We start from the raw sequence: 20,088 nt of genomic DNA, 5'->3' as shown, positions 1-20,088 counted from the left end.
TATGTCATCTTACTGTATTGAAACTTTTTGTTACCATACCTCTTGTAATCTTACTGTATTCCACCTTATGTTGCCATACCTTATGCCTTTCTACTATGTTCTACTTTTTGTTACCATACCTCATGTAATGTTACTATGTTCTCTTTTTGTTACCATACCTCATGTAATCTTACTGTGTTCTACATTTTGTAAGCATACCTTATGTAATCTTATTTTCTTCTACTTTACATTACCATAACTTATGTCATCTTACTGTGTTGTACTTTTTGTTACTGTATATCACGTATTCTTACTGTATTCCACCTTATGTTACCATCCTTATGTATTTCTTCTGTGTTCTACTTTTTGTTACCATACCTTATGGAATCTTACTGTATTCCACCTTATGTTAACATAACTTATGTATTTCTACTATGTTCTACTTTTTGTTACCATACCTTACGTAATCTTACTGTGTTCTATGTTTTATAACCATACCTTATGTGATCTTTTTCTCTTCTACCATATGTTACCATACCCTATGTCATCTTACTGTGTTGAACTTTTTGTTACCATACCTTATGTAATCTTACTGTATTCCATCTTATGTTACCATAACGTATGTATTTCTTCTGTGTTCTACTTTTTGTTACCATACCTTATGTAATTTTACTGTATTCCACCTTATCTTGCCATACCTTATGTATTTCTAAAATGTTCTACTTTTTGTTACCATACCTGATGTAATCTTACTGTGTTCTGCATATTGTAACCATACCTTATGTAATCTTATTCTCTTCTACATTATGTTACCATACCTTATGTCATCTTACTGTGTTCTACTTTTTGTTACCATACCTTTTGTAATTTTACTGTATTCCACCTTATCTTACCAAACCTTATGTATTTCTACTGTGTTCTACTTTTTGTTACCATACCTTATGTAATCTTACTGTGTTCTACATTTTGTAATCATACATTATATGATCTTATTCTCTTCTACCTTATGTTACCATACCTTATGACATCTTATTGTGTTGTACTTTTTCTTACCATACCTTATGTAATCTTATTGTATTCCACTTTATGTTGTCATACCTTATGTATTGCTAAAATGTTCTACTTTTTGTTACCATACCTCATGTAATCTTACTGTGTTCTACATTTTGTAACCATACCTTATGTAATCTTATTTTCTTCTACCTTATGTTACCATAACTTATGTCATCTTACTGTGTTGAAACTTTTTGTTACCATACCTCATGTAATCTTACTGTGTTCTACATTTTGTAACCATACCTTATGTAATCTTATTTTCTTCTACCTTATGTTACCATAACGTATGTCATCAAACTGTGTTGTACTTTTTGTTACTATACCTCATGTAATCTTACTATATTCCACCTTATGTTAACATTACTTATGTATTTTCTACTGTGTTCACCTTTTTGTTACCATACCTTCTGTAATCTTACTGTGTTCTACATTTTGTAACCATACCTTTAGTAATCTTATTCTCTTCTACCTTATTTTACCATACCTTATGTCATCTTACTGTATTGAAACTTTTTGTTACCATACCTCATGTAATCCTACTGTATTCCACCTTATGTTGCCATACCTTATGTATTTCTACTATGTTCTACTTCTTGTTACCATACCTCATGTAATCTTACTATGTTCTCTTTTTGTTACCATAAATCATGTAATCTTACTGTGTTCTACATTTTGTAACCATACCTTATGTAATCTTATTTTCTTCTACCTCATGTTACCATAACTTATGTCATCTTCCGGTGTTGAAACTTTTTGTTACCATACCTCATGTAATCTTACTGTATTCCACCTTATGTTACCATTCCGTATGTATTTCTACTGTGTTCTATTTTTTGTTACCAAACCTTATGTAATCTTACTGTGTTCTACATTTTGTAACAATAGCTTATGTAATCTTAATCTCTTCTACCTTAGGTTACCATACCTTATGTCGTCTTACTGTGTTGTACTTTTTGTTACCATACCTTATTTACCTTGTGTTACCATTCCTTATGTATTTCTACTATGTTCTACCTTTTGTTACCATACCTCATGCAATTTTACTGTATTCCACCTTATGTTAACATACCTTATTTATTTCTACTTTGTTCTACCTTTTGTTACCATACCTCATGTAATCTTACTATGTTCTACTTTTTTTTACCATACCTCATGTGATAGTACTGTTTTCCTTTTTGTAACCATACCTTATGTAATCTTATTCTCTTCTACCTTATGTTACAATACCTTATGTTATCTTATTGTGTTGTACTTTTTGTTACCATACCTTATGTAATCTTACTGTATTCCACCTTATGTTACCATACCTTATGTATTTCTACAGTGATCTACTTTTTGTTACTATACCTTATGTAATATTACTATCTTCCACCTTATCTTACCATACCTCATGTAATCTTACTGTGTTCTACATTTTGTAACCGTACCTTATGTAATCCCATTCTCTTCTACCTTCAGTTACCATACCTCTTGTTATCTTACTGTGTTGTACTTTTTATTACCATACCTTATGTAATCTTACTGTATTCCACCTTATGTTACCATACCTCATGTCATGTTACTGTATACCACCTTATGTTGCCATACCTTATGTATTTCTAAAATGTTCCACTTTTTGTTACCATACCTCATGTAATCTTACTATGTTCCACTTTTTGTTACCATACCTTATGTAATCTTACTATGTTCTACTTTTTGTTACCATACCTTATGTAATCTTATTCTCTTCTACCTTATGTTACCATACCTTATGTCATCTTACTGTATTGAAACTTTTTGTTACCATACCTCTTGTAATCTTACTGTATTCCACCTTATGTTGCCATACCTTATGCCTTTCTACTATGTTCTACTTTTTGTTACCATACCTCATGTAATGTTACTATGTTCTCTTTTTGTTACCATACCTCATGTAATCTTACTGTGTTCTACATTTTGTAAGCATACCTTATGTAATCTTATTTTCTTCTACCTTATGTTACCATACCTTATGTCATCTTACTGTATTGAAACTTTTTGTTACCATACCTCTAGTAATCTTACTGTGTTCTACATTTTGTAACCATACCTTATGTAATCTTATTTTCTTCTACCTTATGTTACCATAACTTATGTCATCAAACTGTGTTGTACTTTTTGTTACTATACCTCATGTAATCTTACTATATTCCACCTTATGTTAACATTACTTATGTATTTTCTACTGTGTTCAACTTTTTGTTACCATACCTTCTGTAATCTTACTGTGTTCTACATTTTGTAACCATACCTTTAGTAATCTTATTCTCTTCTACCTTATTTTACCATACCTTATGTCATCTTACTGTATTGAAACTTTTTGTTACCATACCTCATGTAATCCTACTGTATTCCACCTTATGTTGCCATACCTTATGTATTTCTACTATGTTCTTCTTCTTGTTACCATACCTCATGTAATCTTACTATGTTCTCTGTTTGTTACCATAAATCATGTAATCTTACTGTGTTCTACATTTTGTAACCATACCTTATGTAATCTTATTTTCTTCTACCTCATGTTACCATAACTTATGTCATCTTCCGGTGTTGAAACTTTTTGTTACCGTACCTCATGTAATCTTACTGTATTCCACCTTATGTTACCATTCCTTATGTATTTCTACTGTGTTCTATTTTTTTTTACCAAACCTTATGTAATCTTACTGTGTTCTACATTTTGTAACAATAGCTTATGTAATCTTAATCTCTTCTACCTTAGGTTACCATACCTTATGTCGTCTTACTGTGTTGTACTTTTTGTTACCATACCTTATTCTACCTTGTGTTACCATTCCTTATGTATTTCTACTATGTTCTACCTTTTGTTACCATACCTCATGCAATTTTACTGTATTCCACCTTATGTTAACATACCTTATTTATTTCTACTATGTTCTACCTTTTGTTACCATACCTCATGTAATCTTACTATGTTCTACTTTTTTTTACCATACCTCATGTAATAGTACTGTTTTCCTTTTTGTAACCATACCATATGTAATCTTATTCTTTTCTACCTTATGTTACCATACCTTATGTCATCTTACTGTGTTGTACTTTGTGTTACCATACCTCACGTAATCTTACTGTATTCCACCTTATGTTACTATTCCTTATGTAGTTCTACTATGTTTTACCTTTTGTTACCATACCTTATGTAATCTTACTGTGTTCTACATTTTGTAACCATACCTTATGTAATCTTATTCTCTTCTACCTTATGTTACAATACCTTATGTTATCTTATTGTGTTGTACTTTTTGTTACCATACCTTATGTAATCTTACTGTATTCCACCTTATGTTACCATACCTTATGTATTTCTACAGTGATCTACTTTTTGTTACTATACCTTATGTAATATTACTATCTTCCACCTTATCTTACCATACCTCATGTAATCTTACTGTGTTCTACATTTTGTAACCGTACCTTATGTAATCCCATTCTCTTCTACCTTCAGTTACCATACCTCTTGTTATCTTACTGTGTTGTACTTTTTGTTACCATACCTTATGTAATCTTACTGTATTCCACCTTATGTTACCATACCTCATGTCATGTTACTGTATACCACCTTATGTTGCCATACCTTATGTATTTCTAAAATGTTCCACTTTTTGTTACCATACCTCATGTAATCTTACTATGTTCCACTTTTTGTTACCATACCTTATGTAATCTTACTATGTTCTACTTTTTGTTACCATACCTTATGTAATCTTATTCTCTTCTACCTTATGTTACCATACCTTATGTCATCTTACTGTATTGAAACTTTTTGTTACCATACCTCTTGTAATCTTACTGTATTCCACCTTATGTTGCCATACCTTATGCCTTTCTACTATGTTCTACTTTTTGTTACCATACCTCATGTAATGTTACTATGTTCTCTTTTTGTTACCATACCTCATGTAATCTTACTGTGTTCTACATTTTGTAACCATACCTTATGTAATCTTATTCTCTTCTACCTTATGTTACAATACCTTATGTTATCTTATTGTGTTGTACTTTTTGTTACCATACCTTATGTAATCTTACTGTATTCCACCTTATGTTACCATACCTTATGTATTTCTACAGTGATCTACTTTTTGTTACTATACCTTATGTAATATTACTATCTTCCACCTTATCTTACCATACCTCATGTAATCTTACTGTGTTCTACATTTTGTAACCGTACCTTATGTAATCCCATTCTCTTCTACCTTCAGTTACCATACCTCTTGTTATCTTACTGTGTTGTACTTTTTGTTACCATACCTTATGTAATCTTACTGTATTCCACCTTATGTTACCATACCTCATGTCATGTTACTGTATACCACCTTATGTTGCCATACCTTATGTATTTCTAAAATGTTCCACTTTTTGTTACCATACCTCATGTAATCTTACTATGTTCCACTTTTTGTTACCATACCTTATGTAATCTTACTATGTTCTACTTTTTGTTACCATACCTTATGTAATCTTATTCTCTTCTACCTTATGTTACCATACCTTATGTCATCTTACTGTATTGAAACTTTTTGTTACCATACCTCTTGTAATCTTACTGTATTCCACCTTATGTTGCCATACCTTATGCCTTTCTACTATGTTCTACTTTTTGTTACCATACCTCATGTAATGTTACTATGTTCTCTTTTTGTTACCATACCTCATGTAATCTTACTGTGTTCTACATTTTGTAAGCATACCTTATGTAATCTTATTTTCTTCTACTTTACATTACCATAACTTATGTCATCTTACTGTGTTGTACTTTTTGTTACCGTATATCACGTAATCTTACTGTATTCCACCTTATGTTACCATCCTTATGTATTTCTTCTGTGTTCTACTTTTTGTTACCATACCTTATGGAATCTTACTGTATTCCACCTTATGTTAACATAACTTATGTATTTCTACTATGTTCTACTTTTTGTTACCATACCTTACGTAATCTTACTGTGTTCTATGTTTTATAACCATACCTTATGTGATCTTTTTCTCTTCCACCATATGTTACCATACCTTATGTCATCTTACTGTGTTGTACTTTTTGTTACCATAACTTATGTAATCTTACTGTATTCCATCTTATGTTACCATAACGTATGTATTTCTTCTGTGTTCTACTTTTTGTTACCATACCTTATGTAATTTTACTGTATTCCACCTTATCTTGCCATACCTTATGTATTTCTAAAATGTTCTACTTTTTGTTACCATACCTGATGTAATCTTACTGTGTTCTGCATATTGTAACCATACCTTATGTAATCTTATTCTCTTCTACATTATGTTACCATACCTTATGTCATCTTACTGTGTTCTACTTTTTGTTACCATACCTTTTGTAATTTTACTGTATTCCACCTTATCTTACCAAACCTTATGTATTTCTACTGTGTTCTACTTTTTGTTACCATACCTTATGTAATCTTACTGTGTTCTACATTTTGTAATCATACATTATATGATCTTATTCTCTTCTACCTTATGTTACCATACCTTATGACATCTTATTGTGTTGTACTTTTTCTTACCATACCTTATGTAATCTTATTATATTCCACTTTATGTTGTCATACCTTATGTATTGCTAAAATGTTCTACTTTTTGTTACCATACCTCATGTAATCTTACTGTGTTCTACATTTTGTAACCATACCTTATGTAATCTTATTTTCTTCTACCTTATGTTACCATAACTTATGTCATCAAACTGTGTTGTACTTTTTGTTACTATACCTCATGTAATCTTACTATATTCCACCTTATGTTAACATTACTTATGTATTTTCTACTGTGTTCACCTTTTTGTTACCATACCTTCTGTAATCTTACTGTGTTCTACATTTTGTAACCATACCTTTAGTAATCTTATTCTCTTCTACCTTATTTTACCATACCCTATGTCATCTTACTGTATTGAAACTTTTTGTTACCATACCTCATGTAATCCTACTGTATTCCACCTTATGTTGCCATACCTTATGTATTTCTACTATGTTCTACTTCTTGTTACCATACCTCATGTAATCTTACTATGTTCTCTTTTTGTTACCATAAATCATGTAATCTTACTGTGTTCTACATTTTGTAACCATACCTTATGTAATCTTATTTTCTTCTACCTCATGTTACCATAACTTATGTCATCTTCCGGTGTTGAAACTTTTTGTTACCATACCTCATGTAATCTTACTGTATTCCACCTTATGTTACCATTCCGTATGTATTTCTACTGTGTTCTATTTTTTGTTACCAAACCTTATGTAATCTTACTGTGTTCTACATTTTGTAACAATAGCTTATGTAATCTTAATCTCTTCTACCTTAGGTTACCATACCTTATGTCGTCTTACTGTGTTGTACTTTTTGTTACCATACCTTATTTACCTTGTGTTACCATTCCTTATGTATTTCTACTATGTTCTACCTTTTGTTACCATACCTCATGCAATTTTACTGTATTCCACCTTATGTTAACATACCTTATTTATTTCTACTTTGTTCTACCTTTTGTTACCATACCTCATGTAATCTTACTATGTTCTACTTTTTTTTACCATACTTCATGTGATAGTACTGTTTTCCTTTTTGTAACCATACCATATGTAATCTTATTTTCTGCTACCTTATGTTACCATACCTTATGTCATCTTACTGTGTTGTACTTTGTGTTACCATACCTCACGTAATCTTACTGTATTCCACCTTATGTTACTATTCCTTATGTAGTTCTACTATGTTTTACATTTTGTAACCATACCTTATGTAATCTTATTCTCTTCTACCTTATGTTACAATACCTTATGTCATCTTATTGTGTTGTACTTTTTGTTACCATACCTTATGTAATCTTACTGTATTCCACCTTATGTTACCATACCTTATGTATTTCTACAGTGATCTACTTTTTGTTACCATACCTTATGTAATATTACTATCTTCCACCTTATCTTACCATACCTCATGTAATCTTACTGTGTTCTACATTTTGTAACCGTACCTTATGTAATCTCATTCTCTTCTACCTTCAGTTACCATACCTCTTGTCATCTTACTGTGTTGTACTTTTTGTTACCATACCTTATGTAATCTTACTGTATTCCACCTTATGTTACCATACCTCATGTCATGTTACTGTATACCACCTTATGTTGCCATACCTTATGTATTTCTAAAATGTTCCACTTTTTGTTACCATACCTCATGTAATCTTACTATGTTCCACTTTTTGTTACCATACCTTATGTAATCTTACTATGTTCTACTTTTCGTTACCATACCTTATGTAATCTTATTCTCTTCTACCTTATGTTACCATACCTTATGTCATCTTACTGTATTGAAACTTTTTGTTACCATACCTCTTGTAATCTTACTGTATTCCACCTTATGTTGCCATACCTTATGCCTTTCTACTATGTTCTACTTTTTGTTACCATACCTCATGTAATGTTACTATGTTCTCTTTTTGTTACCATACCTCATGTAATCTTACTGTGTTCTACATTTTGTAAGCATACCTTATGTAATCTTATTTTCTTCTACTTTACATTACCATAACTTATGTCATCTTACTGTGTTGTACTTTTTGTTACCGTATATCACGTAATCTTACTGTATTCCACCTTATGTTACCATCCTTATGTATTTCTTCTGTGTTCTACTTTTTGTTACCATACCTAATGTAATCTTACTGTAATCCACCTTATGTTAACATAACTTATGTATTTCTACTATGTTCTACTTTTTGTTACCATACCTTACGAAATCTTACTGTGTTCTATGTTTTATAACCATACCTTATGTGATCTTTTTCTCTTCTACCTTATGTTACCATACCTTATGTCATCTTACTGTGTTGAACTTTTTGTTACCATAACTTATGTAATCTTACTGTATTCCATCTTATGTTACCATAACGTATGTATTTCTTCTGTGTTCTACTTTTTGTTACCATACCTTATGTAATTTTACTGTATTCCACCTTATCTTGCCATACCTTATGTATTTCTAAAATGTTCTACTTTTTGTTACCATATCTGATGTAATCTTACTGTGTTCTGCATATTGTAACCATACCTTATGTAATCTTATTCTCTTCTACATTATGTTACCATACCTTATGTCATCTTACTGTGTTCTACTTTTTGTTACCATACCTTTTGTAATTTTACTGTATTCCACCTTATCTTACCAAACCTTATGTATTTCTACTGTGTTCTAATTTTTGTTACCATACCTTATGTAATCTTACTGTGTTCTACATTTTGTAATCATACATTATATGATCTTATTCTCTTCTACCTTATGTTACCATACCTTATGACATCTTATTGTGTTGTACTTTTTCTTACCATACCTTATGTAATCTTATTATATTCCACTTTATGTTGTCATACCTTATGTATTGCTAAAATGTTCTACTTTTTGTTACCATACCTCATGTAATCTTACTGTGTTCTACATTTTGTAACCATACCTTATGTAATCTTATTTTCTTCTACCTTATGTTACCATAACTTATGTCATCAAACTGTGTTGTACTTTTTGTTACTATACCTCATGTAATCTTACTATATTCCAGCTTATGTTAACATTACTTATGTATTTTCTACTGTGTTCAACTTTTTGTTACCATACCTTCTGTAATCTTACTGTGTTCTACATTTTGTAACCATACCTTTAGTAATCTTATTCTCTTCTACCTTATTTTACCATACCTTATGTCATCTTACTGTATTGAAACTTTTTGTTACCATACCTCATGTAATCCTACTGTATTCCACCTTATGTTGCCATACCTTATGTATTTCTACTATGTTCTACTTCTTGTTACCATACCTCATGTAATCTTACTATGTTCTCTTTTTGTTACCATAAATCATGTAATCTTACTGTGTTCTACATTTTGTAACCATACCTTATGTAATCTTATTTTCTTCTACCTCATGTTACCATAATTTATGTCATCTTCCGGTGTTGAAACTTTTTGTTACCGTACCTCATGTAATCTTACTGTATTCCACCTTATGTTACCATTCCTTATGTATTTCTACTGTGTTCTATTTTTTGTTACCAAACCTTATGTAATCTTACTGTGTTCTACATTTTGTAACAATAGCTTATGTAATCTTAATCTCTTCTACCTTAGGTTACCATACCTTATGTCGTCTTACTGTGTTGTACTTTTTGTTACCATACCTTATTTACCTTGTGTTACCATTCCTTATGTATTTCTACTATGTTCTACCTTTTGTTACCATACCTTATGCAATTTTACTGTATTCCACTTTATGTTAACATACCTTATTTATTTCTACTATGTTCTACCTTTTGTTACCATACCTCATGTAATCTTAATATGTTCTACTTTTTTTTACCATACCTCATGTAATAGTACTGTTTTCCTTTTTCTAACCATACCATATGTAATCTTATTTTCTGCTACCTTATGTTACCATACCTTATGTCATCTTACTGTGTTGTACTTTGTGTTACCATACCTCACGTAATCTTACTGTATTCCACCTTATGTTACTATTCCTTATGTAGTTCTACTATGTTTTACCTTTTGTTACCATACCTTATGTAATCTTATTCTCTTCTACCTTATGTTACAATACCTTATGTCATCTTATTGTGTTGTACTTTTTGTTACCATACCTTATGTAATCTTACTGTATTCCACCTTATGTTACCATACCTTATGTATTTCTACAGTGATCTACTTTTTGTCACCATACCTTATGTAATATTACTATCTTCCACCTTATCTTACCATATCTCATGTAATCTTACTGTGTTCTACATTTTGTAACCGTACCTTATGTAATCTCATTCTCTTCTACCTTCAGTTACCATACCTCTTGTTATCTTACTGTGTTGTACTTTTTGTTACCATACCTTATGTAATCTTACTGTATTCCACCTTATGTTACCATACCTCATGTCATGTTACTGTATACCACCTTATGTTGCCATACCTTATGTATTTCTAAAATGTTCCACTTTTTGTTACCATACCTCATGTAATCTTAATATGTTCCACTTTTTGTTACCATACCTTATGTAATCTTACTATGTTCTACTTTTTGTTACCATACCTTATGTAATCTTATTCTCTTCTACCTTATGTTACCATACCTTATGTCATCTTACTGTATTGAAACTTTTTGTTACCATACCTCTTGTAATCTTACTGTATTCCACCTTATGTTGCCATACCTTATGCCTTTCTACTATGTTCTACTTTTTGTTACCATACCTCATGTAATGTTACTATGTTCTCTTTTTGTTACCATACCTCATGTAATCTTACTGTGTTCTACATTTTGTAACCATACCTTATGTAATCTTATTTTCTTCTACCTTATGTTACCATAACTTATGTCATCTTACTGTGTTGAAACTTTTTGTTACCATACAACATGTAATCTTACTGTGTTCTACATTTTGTAACCATACCTTATGTAATCTTATTTTCTTCAACCTTATGTTACCATAACTTATGTCATCAAACTGTGTTGTACTTTTTGTTACTATACCTCATGTAATCTTACTATATTCCACCTTATGTTAACATTACTTATGTATTTTCTACTGTGTTCAACTTTTTGTTACCATACCTTCTGTAATCTTACTGTGTTCTACATTTTGTAACCATACCTTTAGTAATCTTATTCTCTTCTACCTCATGTTACCATAACTTATGTCATCTTCCGGTGTTGAAACTTTTTGTTACCGTACCTCATGTAATCTTACTGTATTCCACCTTATGTTACCATTCCTTATGTATTTCTACTGTGTTCTATTTTTTGTTACCAAACCTTATGTAATCTTACTGTGTTCTACATTTTGTAACAATAGCTTATGTAATCTTAATCTCTTCTACCTTAGGTTACCATACCTTATGTCGTCTTACTGTGTTGTACTTTTTGTTACCATACCTTATTCTACCTTGTGTTACCATTCCTTATGTATTTCTACTATGTTCTACCTTTTGTTACCATACCTCATGCAATTTTACTGTATTCCACCTTATGTTAACATACCTTATTTATTTCTACTATGTTCTACCTTTTGTTACCATACCTCATGTAATCTTACTATGTTCTACTTTTTTTTTACCATACCTCCTGTAATAGTACTGTTTTCCTTTTTGTAACCATACCATATGTAATCTTATTTTCTGCTACCTTATGTTACCATACCTTATGTCATCTTACTGTGTTGTACTTTGTGTTACCATACCTCACGTAATCTTACTGTATTCCACCTTATGTTACTATTCCTTATGTAGTTCTACTATGTTTTACCTTTTGTTACCATACCTTATGTAATCTTCTTGTGTTCTACATTTTGTAACCATACCTTATGTAATCTTATTCTCTTCTACCTTATGTTACAATACCTTATGTTATCTTATTGTGTTGTACTTTTTGTTACCATACCTTATGTAATCTTACTGTATTCCACCTTATGTTACCATACCTTATGTATTTCTACAGTGATCTACTTTTTGTTACCATACCTTATGTAATATTACTATCTTCCACCTTATCTTACCATACCTCATGTAATCTTACTGTGTTCTACATTTTGTAACCGTACCTTATGTAATCTCATTCTCTTCTACCTTCAGTTACCATACCTCTTGTCATCTTACTGTGTTGTACTTTTTGTTACCATACCTTATGTAATCTTACTGTATTCCACCTTATGTTACCATACCTCATGTCATGTTACTGTATACCACCTTATGTTGCCATACCTTATGTATTTCTAAAATGTTCCACTTTTTGTTACCATACCTCATGTAATCTTACTATGTTCCACTTTTTGTTACCATACCTTATGTAATCTTATTCTCTTCTACCTTATGTTACCATACCTTATGTCATCTTACTGTATTGAAACTTTTTGTTACCATACCTCTTGTAATCTTACTGTATTCCACCTTATGTTGCCATACCTTATGCCTTTCTACTATGTTCTACTTTTTGTTACCATACCTCATGTAATGTTACTATGTTCTCTTTTTGTTACCATACCTCATGTAATCTTACTGTGTTCTACATTTTGTAAGCATACCTTATGTAATCTTATTTTCTTCTACTTACATTACCATAACTTATGTCATCTTACTGTGTTGCACTTTTTGTTACCGTATATCACGTAATCTTACTGTATTCCACCTTATGTTACCTTTCCTTATGTATTTCTTCTGTGTTCTACTTTTTGTTACCATACCTTATGTAATCTTACTATATTCCACCTTATGGTAACTTAACTTATGTATTTCTACTATGTTCTACTTTTTGTTACCATACCTTATGTAATCTTACTGTGTTCTACATTTTGTAACCATACCTTATGTAATCTTATTCTCTTCTACCTTATGTTACAATACCTTATGTCATCTTATTGTGTTGTACTTTTTGTTACCATACCTTATGTAATCTTACTGTATTCCACCTTATGTTACCATACCTTATGTATTTCTACAGTGATCTACTTTTTGTTACCATACCTTATGTAATATTACTATCTTCCACCTTATCTTACCATACCTCATGTAATCTTACTGTGTTCTACATTTTGTAACCGTACCTTATGTAATCTCATTCTCTTCTACCTTCAGTTACCATACCTCTTGTCATCTTACTGTGTTGTACTTTTTGTTACCATACCTTATGTAATCTTACTGTATTCCACCTTATGTTACCATACCTCATGTCATGTTACTGTATACCACCTTATGTTGCCATACCTTATGTATTTCTAAAATGTTCCACTTTTTGTTACCATACCTCATGTAATCTTACTATGTTCCACTTTTTGTTACCATACCTTATGTAATCCTATTCTCTTCTACCTTATGTAACCATACCTTATTTCATCTTACTGTATTGAAACTTTTTGTTACCATACCTCTTGTAATCTTACTGTATTCCACCTTATGTTGCCATACCTTATGCCTTTCTACTATGTTCTACTTTTTGTTACCATACCTCATGTAATGTTACTATGTTCTCTTTTTGTTACCATACCTCATAAAATCTTACTGTGTTCTACATTTTGTAAGCATACCTTATGTAATCTTATTTTCTTCTACTTTACATTACCATAACTTATGTCATCTTACTGTGTTGCACTTTTTGTTACCGTATATCACGTAATCTTACTGTATTCCACCTTATGTTACCTTTCCTTATGTATTTCTTCTGTGTTCTACTTTTTGTTACCATACCTTATGTAATCTTACTGTATTCCACCTTATGGTAACATAACTTATGTATTTCTACTATGTTCTACTTTTTGTTACCATACCTTATGTAATCTTACTGTGTTCTACATTTTGTAACCATACCTTATGTAATCTTATTCTCTTCTACCTTATGTTACAATACCTTATGTCATCTTATTGTGTTGTACTTTTTGTTACCATACCTTATGTAATCTTACTGTATTCCACCTTATGTTACCATACCTTATGTATTTCTACAGTGATCTACTTTTTGTTACCATACCTTATGTAATATTACTATCTTCCACCTTATCTTACCATACCTCATGTAATCTTACTGTGTTCTACATTTTGTAACCGTACCTTACGTAATCTCATTCTCTTCTACCTTCAGTTACCATACCTCTTGTTATCTTACTGTGCTGTACTTTTTGTTACCATACCTTATGTAATCTTACTGTATTCCACCTTATGTTACCATACCTCATGTCATGTTACTGTATACCACCTTATGTTGCTATACCTTATGTATTTCTAAAATGTTCCACTTTTTGTTACCATACCTCATGTAATCTTACTATGTTCCACTTTTTGTTACCATACCTTATGTAATCTTACTATGTTCTACTGTTCGTTACCATACCTTATGTAATCTTATTCTCTTCTACCTTATGTTACCATACCTTATGTCATCTTACTGTATTGAAACTTTTTGTTACCATACCTCTTGTAATCTTACTGTATTCCACCCTATGTTGCCATACCTTATGCCTTTCTACTATGTTCTACTTTTTGTTACCATACCTCATGTAATGTTACTATGTTCTCTTTTTGTTACCATACCTCATGTAATCTTACTGTGTTCTACATTTTGTAAGCATACCTTATGTAATCTTATTTTCTTCTACTTTACATTACCATAACTTATGTCATCTTACTGTGTTGTACTTTTTGTTACCGTATATCACGTAATCTTACTGTATTCCACCTTATGTTACCATCCTTATGTATTTCTTCTGTGTTCTACTTTTTGTTACCATACCTTATGTAATCTTACTGTATTCCACCTTATGTTAACATAACTTATGTATTTCTACTATGTTCTACTTTTTGTTACCATACCTTACGAAATCTTACTGTGTTCTATGTTTTATAACCATACCTTATGTGATCTTTTTCTCTTCTACCTTATGTTACCATACCTTATGTCATCTTACTGTGTTGAACTTTTTGTTACCATACCTTATGTAATCTTACTGTATTCCATCTTATGTTACCATAACGTATGTATTTCTTCTGTGTTCTACTTTTTGTTACCATACCTTATGTAATTTTACTGTATTCCACCTTATCTTGCCATACCTTATGTATTTCTAAAATGTTCTACTTTTTGTTACCATACCTGATGTAATCTTACTGTGTTCTGCATATTGTAACCATACCTTATGTAATCTTATTCTCTTCTACATTATGTTACCATACCTTATGTCATCTTACTGTGTTCTACTTTTTGTTACCATACCTTTTGTAATTTTACTGTATTCCACCTTATCTTACCAAACCTTATGTATTTCTTCTGTGTTCTACTTTTTGTTACCATACCTTATGTAATCTTACTGTGTTCTACATTTTGTAATCATACATTATATGATCTTATTCTCTTCTACCTTATGTTACCATACCTTATGACATCTTATTGTGTTGTACTTTTTCTTACCATACCTTATGTAATCTTATTGTATTCCACTTTATGTTGTCATACCTTATGTATTGCTAAAATGTTCTACTTTTTGTTACCATACCTCATGTAATCTTACTGTGTTCTACATTTTGTAACCATACCTTATGTAATCTTATTTTCTTCTACCTTATGTTACCATAACTTATGTCATCAAACTGTGTTGTACTTTTTGTTACTATACCTCATGTAATCTTACTATATTTCAGCTTATGTTAACATTACTTATGTATTTTCTACTGTGTTCAACTTTTTGTTACCATACCTTCTGTAATCTTACTGTGTTCTACATTTTGTAACCATACCTTTAGTAATCTTATTCTCTTCTACCTTATTTTACCATACCTTATGTCATCTTACTGTATTGAAACTTTTTGTTACCATACCTCATGTAATCCTACTGTATTCCACCTTATGTTGCCATACCTTATGAATTTCTACTATGTTCTACTTCTTGTTACCATACCTCATGTAATCTTACTATGTTCTCTTTTTGTTACCATAAATCATGTAATCTTACTGTGTTCTACATTTTGTAACCATACCTTATGTAATCTTATTTTCTTCTACCTCATGTTACCATAATTTATGTCATCTTCCGGTGTTGAAACTTTTTGTTACCGTACCTCATGTAATCTTACTGTATTCCACCTTATGTTACCATTCCTTATGTATTTCTACTGTGTTCTATTTTTTGTTACCAAACCTTATGTAATCTTACTGTGTTCTACATTTTGTAACAATAGCTTATGTAATCTTAATCTCTTCTACCTTAGGTTACCATACCTTATGTCGTCTTACTGTGTTGTACTTTTTGTTACCATACCTTATTTACCTTGTGTTACCATTCCTTATGTATTTCTACTATGTTCTACCTTTTGTTACCATACCTCATGCAATTTTACTGTATTCCACCTTATGTTAACATACCTTATTTATTTCTACTATGTTCTACCTTTTGTTACCATACCTCATGTAATCTTACTATGTTCTACTTTTTTTTACCATACCTCATGTAATAGTACTGTTTTCCTTTTTGTAACCATACCATATGTAATCTTATTTTCTGCTACCTTATGTTACCATACCTTATGTCATCTTACTGTGTTGTACTTTGTGTTACCATACCTCACGTAATCTTACTGTATTCCACCTTATGTTACTATTCCTTATGTAGTTCTACTATGTTTTACCTTTTGTTACCATACCTTATGTAATCTTACTGTGTTCTACATTTTGTAACCATACCTTATGTAATCTTATTCTCTTCTACCTTATGTTACAGTACCTTATGTCATCTTATTGTGTTGTACTTTTTGTTACCATACCTTATGTAATCTTACTGTATTTCACCTTATGTTACCATACCTTATGTATTTCTACAGTGATCTACTTTTTGTTACCATACCTTATGTAATATTACTATCTTCCACCTTATCTTACCATACCTCATGTAATCTTACTGTGTTCTACATTTTGTAACTGTACCTTATGTAATCTCATTCTCTTCTACCTTCAGTTACCATACCTCTTGTTATCTTACTGTGTTGTACTTTTTGTTACCATACCTTATGTAATCTTACTGTATTCCACCTTATGTTACCATACCTCATGTCATGTTACTGTATACCACCTTATGTTGCCATACCTTATGTATTTCTAAAATGTTCCACTTTTTGTTACCATACCTCATGTAATCTTACTATGTTCCACTTTTTGTTACCATACCTTATGTAATCTTACTATGTTCTACTTTTCGTTACCATACCTTATGTAATCTTATTCTCTTCTACCTTATGTTACCATACCTTATGTCATCTTACTGTATTGAAACTTTTTGTTACCATACCTCTTGTAATCTTACTGTATTCCACCCTATGTTGCCATACCTTATGCCTTTCTACTATGTTCTACTTTTTGTTACCATACCTCATGTAATGTTACTATGTTCTCTTTTTGTTACCATACCTCATGTAATCTTACTGTGTTCTACATTTTGTAACCATACCTTATGTAATCTTATTCTCTTCTACCTTATGTTACAATACCTTATGTCATCTTAATGTGTTGTACTTTTTGTTACCATACCTCTTGTAATCTTACTGTATTCCACCTTATGTTGCCATACCTTATGCCTTTCTACTATGTTCTACTTTTTGTTACCATACCTCATGTAATGTTACTATGTTCTCTTTTTGTTACCATACCTCATGTAATCTTACTGTGTTCTACATTTTGTAACCATACCTTATGTAATCTTATTCTCTTCTACCTTATGTTACAATACCTTATGTCATCTTATTGTGTTGTACTTTTTGTTACCATACCTTATGTAATCTTACTGTATTCCACCTTATGTTACCATACCTTATGTATTTCTACAGTGATCTACTTTTTGTTACCATACCTTATGTAATATTACTATCTTCCACCTTATCTTACCATACCTCATGTAATCTTACTGTGTTCTACATTTTGTAACCGTACCTTATGTAATCTCATTCTCTTCTACCTTCAGTTACCATACCTCTTGTTATCTTACTGTGTTGTACTTTTTGTTACCATACCTTATGTAATCTTACTATGTTCTCTTTTTGTTACCATAAATCATGTAATCTTACTGTGTTCTACATTTTGTAACCATACCTTATGTAATCTTATTTTCTTCTACCTCATGTTACCATAATTTATGTCATCTTCCGGTGTTGAAACTTTTTGTTACCGTACCTCATGTAATCTTACTGTATTCCACCTTATGTTACCATTCCTTATGTATTTCTACTGTGTTCTATTTTTTGTTACCAAACCTTATGTAATCTTGCTGTGTTCTACATTTTGTAACAATAGCTTATGTAATCTTAATCTCTTCTACCTTAGGTTACCATACCTTATGTCGTCTTACTGTGTTGTACTTTTTGTTACCATACCTTATTTACCTTGTGTTACCATTCCTTATGTATTTCTACTATGTTCTACCTTTTGTTACCATACCTCATGCAATTTTACTGTATTCCACCTTATGTTAACATACCTTATTTATTTCTACTATGTTCTACCTTTTGTTACCATACCTCATGTAATCTTACTATGTTCTACTTTTTTTTACCATACCTCATGTAATAGTACTGTTTTCCTTTTTGTAACCATACCATATGTAATCTTATTTTCTGCTACCTTATGTTACCATACCTTATGTCATCTTACTGTGTTGTACTTTGTGTTACCATACCTCACGTAATCTTACTGTATTCCACCTTATGTTACTATTCCTTATGTAGTTCTACTATGTTTTACCTTTTGTTACCATACCTTATGTAATCTTACTGTGTTCTACATTTTGTAACCATACCTTATGTAATCTTATTCTCTTCTACCTTATGTTACAGTACCTTATGTCATCTTATTGTGTTGTACTTTTTGTTACCATACCTTATGTAATCTTACTGTATTTCACCTTATGTTACCATACCTTATGTATTTCTACAGTGATCTACTTTTTGTTACCATACCTTATGTAATATTACTATCTTCCACCTTATCTTACCATACCTCATGTAATCTTACTGTGTTCTACATTTTGTAACTGTACCTTATGTAATCTCATTCTCTTCTACCTTCAGTTACCATACCTCTTGTTATCTTACTGTGTTGTACTTTTTGTTACCATACCTTATGTAATCTTACTGTATTCCACCTTATGTTACCATACCTCATGTCATGTTACTGTATACCACCTTATGTTGCCATACCTTATGTATTTCTAAAATGTTCCACTTTTTGTTACCATACCTCATGTAATCTTACTATGTTCCACTTTTTGTTACCATACCTTATGTAATCTTACTATGTTCTACTTTTCGTTACCATACCTTATGTAATCTTATTCTCTTCTACCTTATGTTACCATACCTTATGTCATCTTACTGTATTGAAACTTTTTGTTACCATACCTCTTGTAATCTTACTGTATTCCACCCTATGTTGCCATACCTTATGCCTTTCTACTATGTTCTACTTTTTGTTACCATACCTC

Source organism: Eleutherodactylus coqui, chromosome 1, assembly GCF_035609145.1.
Source record: "Eleutherodactylus coqui strain aEleCoq1 chromosome 1, aEleCoq1.hap1, whole genome shotgun sequence".
Classification (NCBI taxonomy): Eukaryota; Metazoa; Chordata; class Amphibia; order Anura; family Eleutherodactylidae; genus Eleutherodactylus; species Eleutherodactylus coqui.
Note: the sequence above shows the minus strand (reverse complement) of the source record.